This window comes from Caloenas nicobarica, chromosome 22 (assembly GCF_036013445.1).
Source record: "Caloenas nicobarica isolate bCalNic1 chromosome 22, bCalNic1.hap1, whole genome shotgun sequence".
Classification (NCBI taxonomy): domain Eukaryota; kingdom Metazoa; phylum Chordata; class Aves; order Columbiformes; family Columbidae; genus Caloenas; species Caloenas nicobarica.
This window is the reverse complement of record NC_088266.1, coordinates 4074802-4089392: the sequence shown is the minus strand read 5'-3', so window position 1 is coordinate 4089392 and position 14591 is coordinate 4074802. Positions and strand designations below refer to the sequence as shown.

The window sequence follows — 14591 nt, the reverse complement described above, 5'->3', positions numbered from 1 at the left end:
GCCACACGTGGCTGGTCATGGATTAGACCATGTCCTACCCATCCATGCCCAGCAGGTTACAGAGCTGGCGAGGTGCCCTCCGCACATCTACTCAACAGGGTAAAAGCTTCAGTTCCAGTGCTGAGATGGCTTGGGGCGCTCTGGGACGCTCAGGACTGGTCACATAAACTGTCCCACCAAGACCAGTCACTCAGCTGACTATACTGGAGACAGACTGGGCGGGCTGCAGCCACCCGACAGCCAGGTCTGAGCCACCAAGACACCCCGCAACAGACCATGGTGGGGATGAATCATCCGCTCCTCCTTCTGAAGCGGCTTAATCAACTCCCCTGCATGTGGATCGCTGCAAGGTCCAGCCTGGTCTGCCTACGTATCAATGATCCCCCAGCACGTAAAGCCCAGAGATTTTCCTTGGCACCAGGGGCCAGAACTCGCCCTGCGCTCTCCCTGCCAGGTGCTGGGCGCTCGGGTCTAAGAAAGGCTGCAGAATCCCTCGGGACTGAGAGTCATTACGCAAACAATACAACGGGATCACGGGCTCTAATTGTAAAAGTGCCTGAGGTCTTGGCACTGAAGTCTGCCTCAGCCAAGGCCTCTAAATGGAGACCCAAACAAAACAAACAAAAGCCCCAACTCCGTCAGCACTTAATGAACAATAATAAATAATAAATACTAACCCTAAGAGCCAACCTAGGAAGACAGATGTGAGGCACCAGGGCAGCTCTGCGGAAACGCTGACCCTCCAGCAGTTGCCCTCCCTCCCCCGTTTTGCTCAGGGCACCGGCGGGTTTGGGTCCAGAGGGGGGAACCCAGATCTCTGTCAAGCGTCTGCACCCCCAGTATGATGTACGGCAGCTGCAGCCTTCGTACATCCCGGCATCAGGACCTTCACCTGCTAAGCGAGCACACACATATCCCAAATCATGCCTAGCTCTTTCTTATTGCAGGATCTTTGAGTGCAAAAGGCAAAAAGAAGCAGATGGAGCTGAGCAAGAGAATCCAGATAGGTCTGCGTCCAGAGAAGTCTCTCCCCAGCATCATTATAGCCTTGACTCAGTCCCTCCCCTGTGCCGAGCAAGGTGAGCGGCCGGCAGGACACTGCGAGAGGCTTGGCAGGGCCACGGGCTGAAACAAAGGGCCTAATTTAAGTATTTTTATAACTCGGTACTTGTGACAGTGGGTTTAGCAGTTGCCAGCCATCTGGAATAAAGAATTACAGCCACTTCCCCTAATCCTATATTGCCTAAACCCTAAAGCTGGTTATGGTGCAAGGATGAGGCAGCAGGTTGGGAGGAGGCAGCGATGGGAAGGTGGGGGTGGAGAAGGGACCGCAGGAAAATTCTCAAACTTATTTATTTTTCCTGCAAGGTGCTGGGTGGTCCCGGCTGTGTCAGAAGTATTTTTGCTAGGAATTGAGAGAAGACAGGAGGAAGAAAAAGGGGGGAGAAGGGAGACAAGGAGTTCTCCGTGACCACACTGTCGCATACAGCACACACACACACGCACACAGAGGCTTACTGGTCCGCGCAGGGCTGTCAGGTAAATTAGATCTGAAAGCTGACAATTTCTGACCATATTTCCTTGATTATTTCAAACAAATGCACACCAGCCGCTGTAAGGAGATTAAAGTGACATAAACGTCCCGAGTGGGAGGAGGGAGGGCAGAGAATTCAGGTCACCCCCATCCGTCCCCCATTTGACAGCCGCTATATCGCTATCCAATCCAATAAAAAAATCCCCCCCTTTTGCTTTAATTAATTTTACAGCTAGCTTGCTTAATTACTTTCAATCAAAATCCTCCTGCCATCGCAAAATTAGAGATGGTTGAGCTCCATTAGCCTAAATTCTTCATTTCCATATAGAAAGAGGCTCCCTCGGCAAAGCCAACAGGGCTCCCTCCTACTCGGGCTGCGGTCGGACAGATGCCCGTCCCTCTGTCTGTCTCCAGTTCCCTGGGAGAAGGGAGGGAAAAGGATCCAGGCTTGTTCCCACCATCCCCTTGCATAAGGCATCTCCTCGAGAGCCCTGGACATGGGAGGCCTGTCTGCTCACAGCAAAGACAGCAAGAAGGACAGCCTGCCCTCACGGCCTTCCTGCCGCTGTGCTGGAACCAGCATCTCCAGGGCTGCAGGAGGAACTGGGACGGCAGACGGGCTCCGTTCTGCTGCTGCCAGAGCTGGGGGTGGCATCTGGAAGGGACGTTTCTCCTGCTAGGGCTGGACCAGGCGCTGCCACTGCCATCCCACACAGGCGTGCGGGCATCGCCAACTCGAGCTGGTCTCTGGAAAGGACATCGAGGGGACACAGGGGCAGATCGTTTTACATCTGCCTGCTGTGGGGTTTGGTACCTTCCTTCTGAGCATCTGGCACTGGCCGCTGTCAGAAACATGACACTGCGGCCCATGGAGCTGCGACATTCCTGTAGCTCCTGTAGGCATCATTAGCACCTCTCTCCTGGGAACACAAATCGTGAGCTGTCCCATTTTGGGCTGATCTGAGAGCAGTCCCAACTGGTCTCACGTCCATGAAACCTCCTCAGAAGTGCAGGGAGTGACAGCAATCAAGCCATACAGAGCTGGAAAGGAGACAAGAACCCCAAGTGGGTGGAGAGGACGGACCCAAGAGGAAATCCTGGAAGGAGCTGGACACACTGGGAGCAGAGGAGAATCAGCTCCTCTCAAAGGACTGCAGGAACTGGAAAGAATTACCCAGACTGCTCCAGCAGATCACAATGCAGCATCCTTTCCTCCCAGTTTCTCCATTTTCCTATGCTCTCCTCCTTTCCCATCTCCCCACGCTACCCACAGAGCAATGGTCTTAATGGATTTTACAGATGCTCAGTGCTCCACGTAGGTCCTGAGCCCTGGGAAACGACTCAGCCATGTAACCCGGCCCGTGGAGCCTGGTCCCTGCTCCCTCCTCCCACCCAGGCCACACGCTAACCTGGAGCTGCAGGAAGGTCTCACCAGCACCCCGGTCTCCGCATCTTCCCACCCTTTGGAAAGCTCGAGGGATTCATAAAAAGACCAACTCCCCACCCGACTCCAGGGAGGACAGGTCAAACCCTTGCTTCTTTAGAACAACATGAAGAAGAGACAAACACAGACCTATTTTGTTTATAAGCTTAAAACTGAATCCAATGGCGCATCTACCTGGGGATTTTAGATTAAATGGTTTAAGAAACTCAAATAAGCTTTTTAATCCGGTCAAATAAAAAGAGCCCCAAAGAAGTAAAGAATTCACCCTGTCGAGCCTGTGAAGACAGCCAGGCAAGAACGGCTTTCTTCCTCTCTGCAACTCCTCCCCACCCTGGCATGGGACATAATGTAATTGCCAAAATCTGGAAGCTTAGGATACACCCTGTTCAGGACTCATGCAGACTTCACTTTCCCATAGATGACCCACTTCTATCATGCAGTAAAGTACTTTCTTCATCCTTTCTGTGCCCTTATGCTGTTCACCTGGGCCATTTCCCCACATGCCTGGCAGGGTGTGTGAGCGCGGTGCCAGCCCCGGCTACAGGACCAGCACCAGCCAAAAGCAGTCCAAGAGAAGGCACCAAAATCCCTAATGAATGCACACATTTATGCACTGTCTTTCACACAAACTACCTCCCTGAATGCTTCACAAGAGACAGGCAAGAAGAGGGGCAAGGTGCAGAAGACAGATCAGCAGGGTCTGCCAAGGGAAGCTCCTGCAAAGAGCAGCGGCTGGACACCCAGCGAAGGTCCGATGGATGGAGAGTTTGGTGAACATCTGGAGCTGAATCCTGACAAAATGCAGGAAGGAAAGGAGCTCTCTTTGCTGGTTGACAACTTCTCCAGGACTTCCAGCCTCCTACCTCCTCCCAGTATCACATCTCAACAACTTTCCAAAAGAAACTGTCCCCTGTTCCCCACCGCTGCTGTTCAGCTCCGGAAATGCTCATAACCAGCCTTCCCCTGCACATGCTCTGCAATAAAATTCCCGACTTGTGTCTCGCCTGCTCCAATGCTCAGAGCAGCTGGGACAATAGAACAGAGAGGCCCTAAATCCACCAGACTCACCCTAAATAGCAATGGCCCATAATTTCGCCTGACATTCAGGAGCTTGTTATTCTTTCCCCTCGTCGCCTGGCTGGAGCTGTTCAGACCCATCAGTGTTATTCTATGCATTAAACAGGGAAAAAAAACAACTCAACAACAACTCAGAGAGTTTTCGAGCCTGCCCAGCGAGGGCTGAAGGGGCAGCAGCCCTGGCTGTGCGAGAACAGGAGGAATCAATGTCTCAAACCCGTCCCCATCCCCTCTGCAGGGGAACGCGCGGGTCCTGCTGAGAACCCCAGCTGAAACACACACTTACCCTCTTCTCTGCTTCCATCCCTAGCAAGAGAGCTGCAATCTCTCCCAGCCCTTCCAGCCTCCCACCCGGTGCCCAGGGAGCTGCTGCACACTCCTCCTCACCGCCCGGGAGTGGGGGCTTTAACCACAACACTTTGGGTTTGTTGTTTTGGGGGTTTTTTTTCTTTTTTTTTTCCAGGCTGGCTCCAGCTGATTAAGGACCTGCAACAGGATGTAGGGATTACAGCAAAACCTGGCTCCAGATCAGCTGGGGCACAGAGCCAAAGGAGAGAGCGAGGGTTGCCCCCAGCCTGGCTGCCAAACCGGCACTCGTCCTGTTGGGAGGCTGCGAGGGCTGGAGCGAGAGCTGGAACAAGGCCCCTGCCCTCGCTGGCTCTGCTGGGGAATGGCCTGAAGCCCACGCTGACGAATGTGCCCACACGAACGGCAGGGTTGTGAGGACGAGGGATCTGTGGCTTACAGCGCTTGCTGGAGAGAGGAAAATCCCTTACGGCCTCGCTCTTCATGCCTTCACCCCAGCAAAAAGGGAGGTGAGAGGGGCAGGCGCATCCCCAGCTCCCGTCCCGAGCAGCAGGAGCAACCCCGCGATTCCCCCATCCAGGCTCTGCACCATGTGGAGCTTCCAGCGGGTATCCTGGAGTAACACACGGCAAAATTCTCGGTGCTGAGTTTTTAATCCAGGAAGAAGTGATCAGGGAAGGCAATAATCTCAGTTGGCACACAGAGCACAGCAGGGTCTTGCTTCTGGGGAGGCATCAAGAGCAGAATTAGCTTCAAGGAGACTCTGGGGCTTTTTTTTTTTATTCTGCTAACACTGATCCCTGCCTGGACCAGCAGCAGCCCCCAGCATCTTTCTAAAGTGCCTGTCACTGCAATATCCAACTGCTGTCATCCCCTAGCGGACATTCCCCCATGCTTGGCTTTTCCAAGTTCCTCTTGGACTGGAGCAAGAGGGACAGTAGCAGCAAGAGCAGCCCTCCTGCTCCGACCCGAAGCTCTTAGCCTCAAGTCCTGTTTTAATCAGGTCTGGCAGAGCTGCTGCCCCGTCTCCCAGCCTGCCACCTCGGAGGGATAATTTGCCAGCGCTTTCTCAGAGAGCTCTGTGGAAGCGCTTTGCAGAGCCTGAGTATGTCTCTCCTTCATGGCCAAATCCTGCGAGCTTCACCCTGGCACGTCTCCCTCTCCTAGTGACCCCCAGGCTCTGTCTGAGCAAAGGAGATCATGACGATGCCAGGATCTGGTCCTCTTTTCCAAGTGCTCCCTGGCAAGCCCTGGCAGTCAGAGGGGGAAGCTGCTCAGAGCAGCAGGAGGGGGTGGAAATCTGTCTGGCAGCAGCAGCCCAGAGACTTCTTAGTGCTGCCCTCCAGACCCATCGTAGCAGAGAAACTCTGGAGTCAGCTCCTGCCGGCCCGGGGCTGCGGGGGGAAGGCAGGAGTTGATATTGCAGGCAGAGGCCACTGGGATACCATCGAAAGCTGCTAAATATGACCAGGTTAGCACTTTAGTCTTTAATGGCAGGTCACCATTAATAAACCCAGGGCCCCAGGGTGCAGTACAGAGCCTCCTTCGCTCCCTCCCCGAAATACTCATTTCATTAACTTCACTGTGCGCAGCGCTCAGCACCTGTCAGAGGTTGGGCAGCCGGGGAGGGCTGGCGAGGGTTGAGGATGTTGTACGGCAGAGCCAACCACGACCCCGCTCCTCCCCACTGCTCCCCAGCCCATCACTTTTGGACCCACACAGACGGGGCAGCTCATGAGTGGGGGCAAAACACTGTCCAGGCCCACGGCCATGGGGCTGAGCGAAGGACAGCCAGAAACACGGCCCCTAATCCCGGCTCCAGCACCAACTCCCTCTCTGGCCTTCAGGACGTCACTTCACATCACCGTGCTGTGCTTTCCTCATCTGCGGAAAGGTGACGGCAGCACCAGTGGCCAAGAAGGCCAGAGGGGAGTTACTTTGGATCCAGGCAGGGAAGAAGCTCCTGTTAAATAAAACAACTGTGCAAACGATAAAGGCCAAATCCTGCTCTCAGGGATGCTGGAATGACCCATGGGATTTCCCCAGTACACAAAAGGGTGAGCAGCGGCTGCAGATGGAGGACAGGGAAGGACAAGGTGAGAGGAACGAGAAAAGACAGGGCTTTGCTCCACCTGCTTTCACTGTGATGCTGGCTGGTTCCTGCAGGGATGGTGGGAGGGGCGGAGGGACAAATGGATGTCCCAGCTGCCAAAAATCCCATACCAAGTCTCTATCGATCTGCCCTACTTGGCAACTCAAGCTGCAGCCACCGTCTGTGGTGCTGGATCAATAAGACCTGGACGGACAGGGAGGGAAAGGCGCTTTTATGGGAAGGCGGGGTCTTTAGGGGGAAGTATTTTGATTTTTAGAGCGCCTGCAGAGTCAAGGAAGAGAAAATACTGGGACTGAAGCTGCAGTTTAGTTTGGACTCATTTCAAATACCTGCTGAGCCCTTTACACTGGGACCCCCGTGATGTCCTGCACATGGGAGCTGCCCTGGCTCTGTCCTCGCTGTCCACCCACCAGAGCCTCTCACCCACCCGGGATGCTCTCAGCTGTGCAGCTCTAACAGCCTCTAAAGATGCCTCAAGTCCAATGGCTTTTGCAGTGTGACTGTCACCAGGGCCAGCCAAGACGGGGAAGGTTCAGACGCTGGTGCTGATAGCCAGGCTGATTCGGCAGAGAAGACAGGCTCTGACGGGCCAGCCCACGCAGTTTCCATCCTGCCGAGTGGAAAGCATCACGCACTGCCCCCTGGCCTCTCCACGAAGGGGATCACAGCCTGATAAGACGCAGTGAGCCAGGCAAGTCATGCACTGGGGAGCAGATGACCACCACCGAATCCTCCAGTCTTTTCATGCCTGGAGAACATTTGCTGATGTTCAGACCATGTAGCTGGGCCATCACTACCGAGCCCTGGAGGCCAGGCGACCTGCTGATATGGAAGAGAGCTCTGTGTCTGAATGCTCTGGTCACCCTGGCATTTTGCTAATTTTTTGGTCGGGCCAGCTCCAGCAGCCCGAGTGCCCCATTCCTAAAGCCAAGAGCCGGCAGCAGCCCATCAGCTCCAATTAGAGCTGGCTGCAAGGGGGACGGTGCATTGGGTGTCACCTCCAAATGCCCTTTGGATAGATATGGAGAGAGGCGGGGGGGGGAGAATCTGCAGTTGTTCCAACGCTTCTTGCTCAGCAGAACAACTGTTGCAGTCCTTTTAGCACAAACCCAGCAACTGTTCCCAAAAGCACAGCCTCCTCAGCTCCTGTCCTTAAAAAAAACCCAACAACCGATCTCCAAAACGCCGGCTTCTGAGTCAGGGCAAAAATGTTATTAACAAAAACATCACTCAGGGGTGGGACACCTGCTCCCTGACAAGCAACTGGCCTGGCTGCCCATGGTTAGTGTATTACATCAGGCCCCAAAAAGAGAAAGGAAAGGGAGGGAGAAGGGGAGAGAGTGGAAAAGAACAGACAGAGGGAGGATGACAGCAGAAGGGAGCGACAGAGACAAAGAAGAGCAAGAGAGGGGAAGCACGGAAAGAAAAGAGCAAGTGCGAGCACATGTGAGAGACGGTGCAGGAAAGAGCGAGAGCAGAAAAGTGTGCGGAAAGTGGTGTGTGTGCAATAAAGTGTGGGAGCGCGTATGTGTGAGAAAGACTGCGAGAGTGTGTGCATATGGCAGGGACCCGAGTTAAGAGGAGAAAGAGAAGAGTAGGGAAGGGTGGATGACACCACGAAAAGAAAAAAAAAAAAAAAGCTTGGAAAAGTGTAACAAGAAAATAGGGGGGAAGAGAGGAACAAAAGAAAAAGTGAAGGCCATCAAACAAATGAGCCTGGTGAAGCAAGGAGGCAAAGATAAGGGCAGAGAGGGAGGTATGGGAAGAGGTGGGGGGCACTTGGGACGGGGCAGGGTCAGGGAGAGGACAGGGAAAGGGAGAAGGGGACAGAAGAGAAAAACGGAATAAAAGAAATAAACAGAGGGGAAGGAGAGAAAGATGTCTATTAAAAACCTCAGTGCATAACACAAAATGTCAGGGTTTATAGCTTCATTCTTGGCATTGCTGGTACTGAGAACCCCACACAGAAATGTCACTGCTTGTCATGTTTAATCACCTGCTATTTGTTAACACCTTCGCTGCAAGGAGTCTGCCCCTCACCCCTTGCAGGCTTTCCTTTTGGAGAATAAACTGCGAATACATGTCTCTGCCTTTCGGCTCTCCTCGGACAGGAGATGCTCCTGGGAGCTCAGGACAAGGCCGGGAGCAGGTGAGCGAGGTGAGGTTGTGGGGAGAACGACTTCAGGACAGGGAAAGGAGGCAGGAGTGAGAGGGGAGGGCTCAGCGATCGAACATGCATGGGTAAATCAAGGTGCACAGGCTGGTAAAGCAAGGGCAGGGAGGAGCAGGTACCTGCACACCCCCCTGCGCTCCCACCCGGCTCATGTCCTGTGCCGAGCACAGAGAAACGAAATCCCCGAAATCCGTGCAAGCCTGGAATTCTCCAGTCTGTTTGCTTGAACAGCAACTGTCACCTAAAAGCAACCATCCAAAGCTATTAAACGTACGGTTACGGTTCCTTGCCCTGGCATCTGCACTGGTGACTTTGCTCTAGTTCCTCGCAAAGCCTCGGACTAGTGTTTTTTATTTATGCCGGTCTTCCCCTGTGTCAGGCACTCGTGCCCCCACCGACCGCACTTCCCACCCAGCTGCATTCTGTCTGTCTGACATCACGTTGCACTGCTACGGAAATTATTCTGAGGGCATCACTAGACAAGACTTTTCCCTCCTATTTCATGCACTCCAACTGGAAAGAAATCAAAAAAAGCTCTCCTCCAAACAGTAGGGTCTCCCACACGAGCAATGAAAATCTAATTCTACAATTTTCAGGCTGAGGGAAAGAAATAAATCATCCCCCCCACCTAAATGAAGAAAAAATTAAAGATGTGTATGCGAAGATCATTAGTGCAGCTATTTTGTTTTAACCGAAGTATGGTAATCAGCACTGTTTCAACACAATCGAGGGCTCAGCTCGGGCACAGTCCTTGCTCCACGCTCTGAAATGCTTATGTCAGTGCGCAGCGTTTGTGAAGTGCTGATGCCAGTGAAGTTAAGACTTTACATCTTGAAAATGAAAAGAATTTGGGGAGCCGAAGAAATGACAATATGACGAGTTGTAAGGGGGTCCTAAATGCATTCAATTTTTTTTTTCATGCATTCAATCAACAAAAAACTAGCAGGTATGTTTCTACCCAAATTTTCTTGTATATTTTCCTCACAGCAGTGTTTTTGTGGTCTTTTCCCATTGAGATGCTCGCTAGTTTCTAAAAGCAAATATCTACACCTCGATGTCACGCAGCGGAGAGACCCTGTGGGCAATGGGGACACGGGCACTGCCGCTCCTTGCTGCCCCCGCACTGGGGACAGGGGCTTCTGCTGACACCCACAGCCCCCACAAATAAATTCAGACCCAGTTTTCGCACCCGAGAACAAGCGGGCTGCGACACGCGAGGCCAGGACTTGGGGACAGCAGTTTGTGCCCCAGCACGAGGTGCAGGAGCCACCCCAAGTCCTATTCTGGGAACGGGAACAGTACACAGAACGGCCTCCCGCTGGCCGTTCGCCAAGGATAAAATTCACCCTTCTGAACACAGGCCAAGATGATCTAAAGTGACTACTGACTTCTGTTGCCCAACTCGAGTCACCTTAAATGGGCCTATTTTTCCAAGTGTCGGTGCTTAGCACAGCTGAGAATCGGGTCTCTTTCAGATGTTTAATACTACATGTCCGATCACCGCTTTCACAAGAAAGACCAATATTTCTCTCCTGCGTGACTTCTTCCAGTCTGGCCAGGCCCTTTATCTTCTTTTTTTTTTTTTTCCTCTCCCCTCCCTTCTCCTTGTTCTTTTATTTTTCAGCTTTTTATGAATTTCTCTCAGCTTTCCTCCCTCTCCCCCCTCAAGGTCATGCGGCTCATTTCCACGTTGAATATTTACTCAGCAAGCCGGGTCCTTTCACAGGCGCTCACCACAAATATGCTTTCTGATAAAGTCCGGAGAAAAGAAACTATAAAACCCAAAACAACGTCAGAAATAAATTTAAAAAAAAAAATCCCACCAGTGCGAAGTGGGGCTGTAATGGGGTAAAATATCTAAATAGAGACAGCTAACAGGTAAAACACCCTTGGGATTAGTTTACTCCATTTCCCTGCGTTTCCCCGATTATTTTCTTGCCTTCTTTTCTTGTTTGCTTTTCTGAATATTTTTGTCCTGCTGTTAGGGCTGTGCCACCTGTACGAGGGAGACTGTTCTATTTAACTTATTCATCCACAGCAAAACTCACTCTTGTTCAAAACCAGAACCCATCCAGCCCATGGGCACCTGGCTCCTTCACGACAGCGACCCGGCAGCTCAAGCCCATCCAGAGCAGGGGAGTTTTCAGCTACACGGTTTGCTCATTTTGACTAAGCCCATTACTTGTAAGCAGCTTGCATAAAGCATCAGGGTTTGTACGTACCCTGGGTCATGCACAACACAGAATAGCCAGAGATCCCACAAATAAGGTCAAACCTCACTGCCCGCTCTCAGGAATGGATGGGGCCCTTTGCATCAGCGTGGTAAGAGGGAGTGGGTCCTGGAGAATCTGTTTCATACTTAATTACCAAGTCAGCTCACAGATCCATCCTACAGACTTTCTGAAATGAAGAGCAGCTTCACAAGTCTCTATTGTCCAGCGCAGGGCAGGTCTGCAGAGAGCCCGGCCTTCCTCGCTGCTCCGAGATGTGGCAGTTTTGATAAACCTCCAACTCCAAAGAAACAAAATTTGGCCAACACAGCATGACTTTAAAAATCCCAGCCTCAGGCTTGCAGTGTCCAAGGAAGTTTTAAAATTATTTTTTAGTGACATCATTTCAATCTCCATTCAACCATGAGAGACTGGCCCTCACATGAAAGATTAAAAATGTCGATTGACTGGCTACCATCTCTTCCTCTGAGATCCAATACCACTTGGCCTCCATGGCCACTGGAAAATTATAAGGAAAAGTAACTCTGCTGGCTTTTGTCGTCACGTCATGGTTTTATGCCCAAGAGTACATCTAGCCCACAGTTTCCCAAGGGAGAATGGCCAAAATCTCCTTGCTGACAAGGTCAGGTTTGGGATAACATGCATACAGCAACAAAAGGCACCCACCTGCCCAGACCCCCGAGGAACAGCGGAGGAAAGTGAGCTGCTCTGAAAGCAACCCCCTTCTTTTTCTTGAGACAGCAGGGCCCTCTGCCTTCTCCTCGCTCTAGAGGAGCTGCTTCAGGTTGCTTAACGTTGCTACTTTCCTTTTATGAGCTCACGATGGAATAACAGAGATCTGGGCATTCCTCCCAGCAGGAGAGAGGCAATTCACAGCCTCAAACCACCGTCGTGATACTCTAGGTTGTGCTGTTTTAGGTAGCTAGCTGCAAATACATCCGTGTAGTATTTTGAACAGTTTACTACTTTAGGAACTGTGCGGAAGCCCAACTCGGCAGAGCTGCACTCCTCCAGGTATCAGCTATCAGTAACAGCAGGGACCTTGACAAGCACCGTGGCTGAGCTATTACAGGGGCAAATGTTTGGCTCCACCATCATCACAGTAACTAAACAGCAAGCCACAAGTTTTGCCAGGCAGTCACAGCCCTGAAATAAAATACGGTTGCAAAAATACTCTGATTTCAGGTGCTTTTGGCCACTCGCGACTCTGCGTGAGCAGCACAGCGATGGGGAGAGCCGCACGCCGAGGGCGGTGACGCTGTCCCGAGTGGCAGCACACGCTGTAGGATGCCGTGTTGGCACCAGCAGAGGTTGGGAACGAGCCTGGGTGTCACCACACTGTGCACAGGCTCCCTGCGACCCTTCTGTCTCCCTGGCACGGCCCGTCTCGTCTCACTGAGTGCTGCTCGCCCTCCCTCCCTCCCAACGCGCACATGGCTTTAATGTTTTTATTACCTGTTTGACTCGCTGCCTTATTGCTTCTCCTCTTAATGGGGCTGTAACCGTGGAAACGAGGAATAAACGGCCACCAGAAAATGAGATGATTAAACAGGTCACCCTGGCAAAACAAACTCCGTGTTCACACAGCGCAGGCTGTGTGTGCGGCTTCTGTCCAGGGAAACGCGGGGCTGGGCTGGGCTCCTGGAAGGGGCACATCACCGAGAGCTGCCTCCTCGGAGAAGAGCAGCCTCTGTCCAAGGGGACGATGCTGTGCACCTCCCCGGACGGACATGCGGAAAACGGCAAGGTTTGCTCAGGGAAGATGGACGATAGAGGGGACAAGACACATCCAAGTAACTGGGGAAAAAATAGCAACTATGATGAATATAAATAGGCTGGACTGAAAACAAAGCAGAAGTCTGAGACAAGTTGGTGTCCTCTGTTGTCCCCATCTCTGGCGTTGCCCACGCAGCAGCCCCCAAAGGAGCACAGAGACCCTTCTGCCCGCGCTTCTGCAGCTCCGGCACACTCCTCGCTGCTGCTAACAGGCTTACGGCCAAGCTGCACCGGTGCTGGCAAAGGCAGGGTGCTGTCCGGCCAAGCACACGGCTCCTTCTCCAAAGCCGTGTGGCTGGGAGGAAGGGGACGGCAGCATGGAGCCCTGTCCCTGCTGGAGGACCTGCCTGGCTCAGGGACTTGCCTCCAGCTCAGATCTAACCTAACTTCTTCCTTGGGGTGCTGCAGATACCCTCAGCAAGCTGGGAACAGCCACATTCTACTCCCAGGCTCAGTGGTGAGCTGGGGTCTAGTAAAACCAGCCCGACAGATCAGTTAGGAATGAGAGGTCAGCTCAGCCCCAGCACACACAGGGGCTTCCTGAGAAAGCCGGGGGGGTGTACGGTCACAGCCCCAGATCTGAGCAGGACACCACAGCCCTCCTCGTGACCAGGGGAGAAGGTTGGTCCACAGCAGCAAGATCAGGAGGAGACAGGGGTGTCCGTGCGTCTCGGCGCCCTGCTGGGGGCTAACATCTGAAATGAGATCCCTCTCTCACGTCAAGCTGAGAGGTAATGAGTTTCAGACCAAAATGTTGTTGAAAACAAAAAGAAAAACCCCAAACAAGCATCCCGCAATCAAAAAAGCACAATCACAAACCATCATTCAAAGCAGTGGGGATCCTGCCAGAATCACCATCCTGTCTCAACCTGTCCAAATCCAGACTCATTGGGTGCTGGCAGTCTGGGAAGAGCAGACTTACTCCACCAAGAGCAACAAATTCGGAAGAAAAAAATTGGAACAGTAAAGCTTGGCGAGGTGGAGATGAGAGACAACTGCTTGAAGCGCACAGGCGAGTGGTTGTGCTTTCTTTCAAAAAAAACAGCAGGTGGTTTATGAAAAGGGCCCTATTCTTTAGAGTAATTTGAGCCATATTTCATTGTTTGATAGAAAAATCCTAATATTCATGACCTCCTTTAACTGGAAGAAGTTTGCTCATCTGAATATCAGCCCACAGACAAATGGGAAAATGAAAAATAAAGAAAGAAAGATAATGGAAGGGATGTGGAGGAGGGGGGGAAAGGAAAGGAAAACCAAGACAGAGGCAGAGGCAGAATGGGATGTCCAGGAGGGTGACAAAGAGTGACAGGTCTGTGGGAATAAGGAAAGGAGGGAGGACATAAAGGAAAGCTATTTAGCAAGAAAAGTTAAATAGTACAGCATAGAAAAGGGCTGAGAAAAGCAAGAGTGAATGACTGAAAACACAGCAAGAGCGAGCAAAGGAGCTTTCTCTGAAAGTTTCCAAGCGCCTGGATCGACTTTGCAAAACTGTGATTCTTGTCCCACTGAGCTTCTGTTGAAAATATTCCCGTGCAAGCAAGAAGAAAAAACAGACCCTATCTCCCCAGGTTCCCTCACCCCCTTCCAATCCGGTCCTCCTCTGCTAACATCTGCTGCCTGCCTTCGGGACATGCAGATGGTAATTACTCCAGAAGCAGCTTCCTCTCCTTTCCCTGCTCGCAGAGGCCACTTGGCAGAGAGCTTCAAGCCACGAAGAGATCCCACACACGCCTCCACACCGCACGGCAGGGAGAGGGGACGTGGGAGCCAGGGCCGTGCCCAGGGAACTTGACAGCACGGGGGGTGGAAGGTGGGTGAAAAGATGAAGACGTTTGTCTACAAAACATGCCAACCAAACACGCCCCTGGCTCCAAGAAGGGGAGAAGTTGGCTTGACATGTGGAACTGCTCGTGCTCCTCCAGATAGGGGAAGGGGTG

At 52.3% G+C, this 14591-nt stretch overlaps 1 protein-coding gene across 8 annotated transcripts in view; it reads right to left on the bottom strand.

Moving 5' to 3' along the window:
• The window catches only part of CASZ1 (castor zinc finger 1), a 183593-nt gene that overhangs the window by 61317 nt on the left and 107685 nt on the right, over nucleotides 1-14591 (bottom strand). The window lies entirely within an intron of this gene.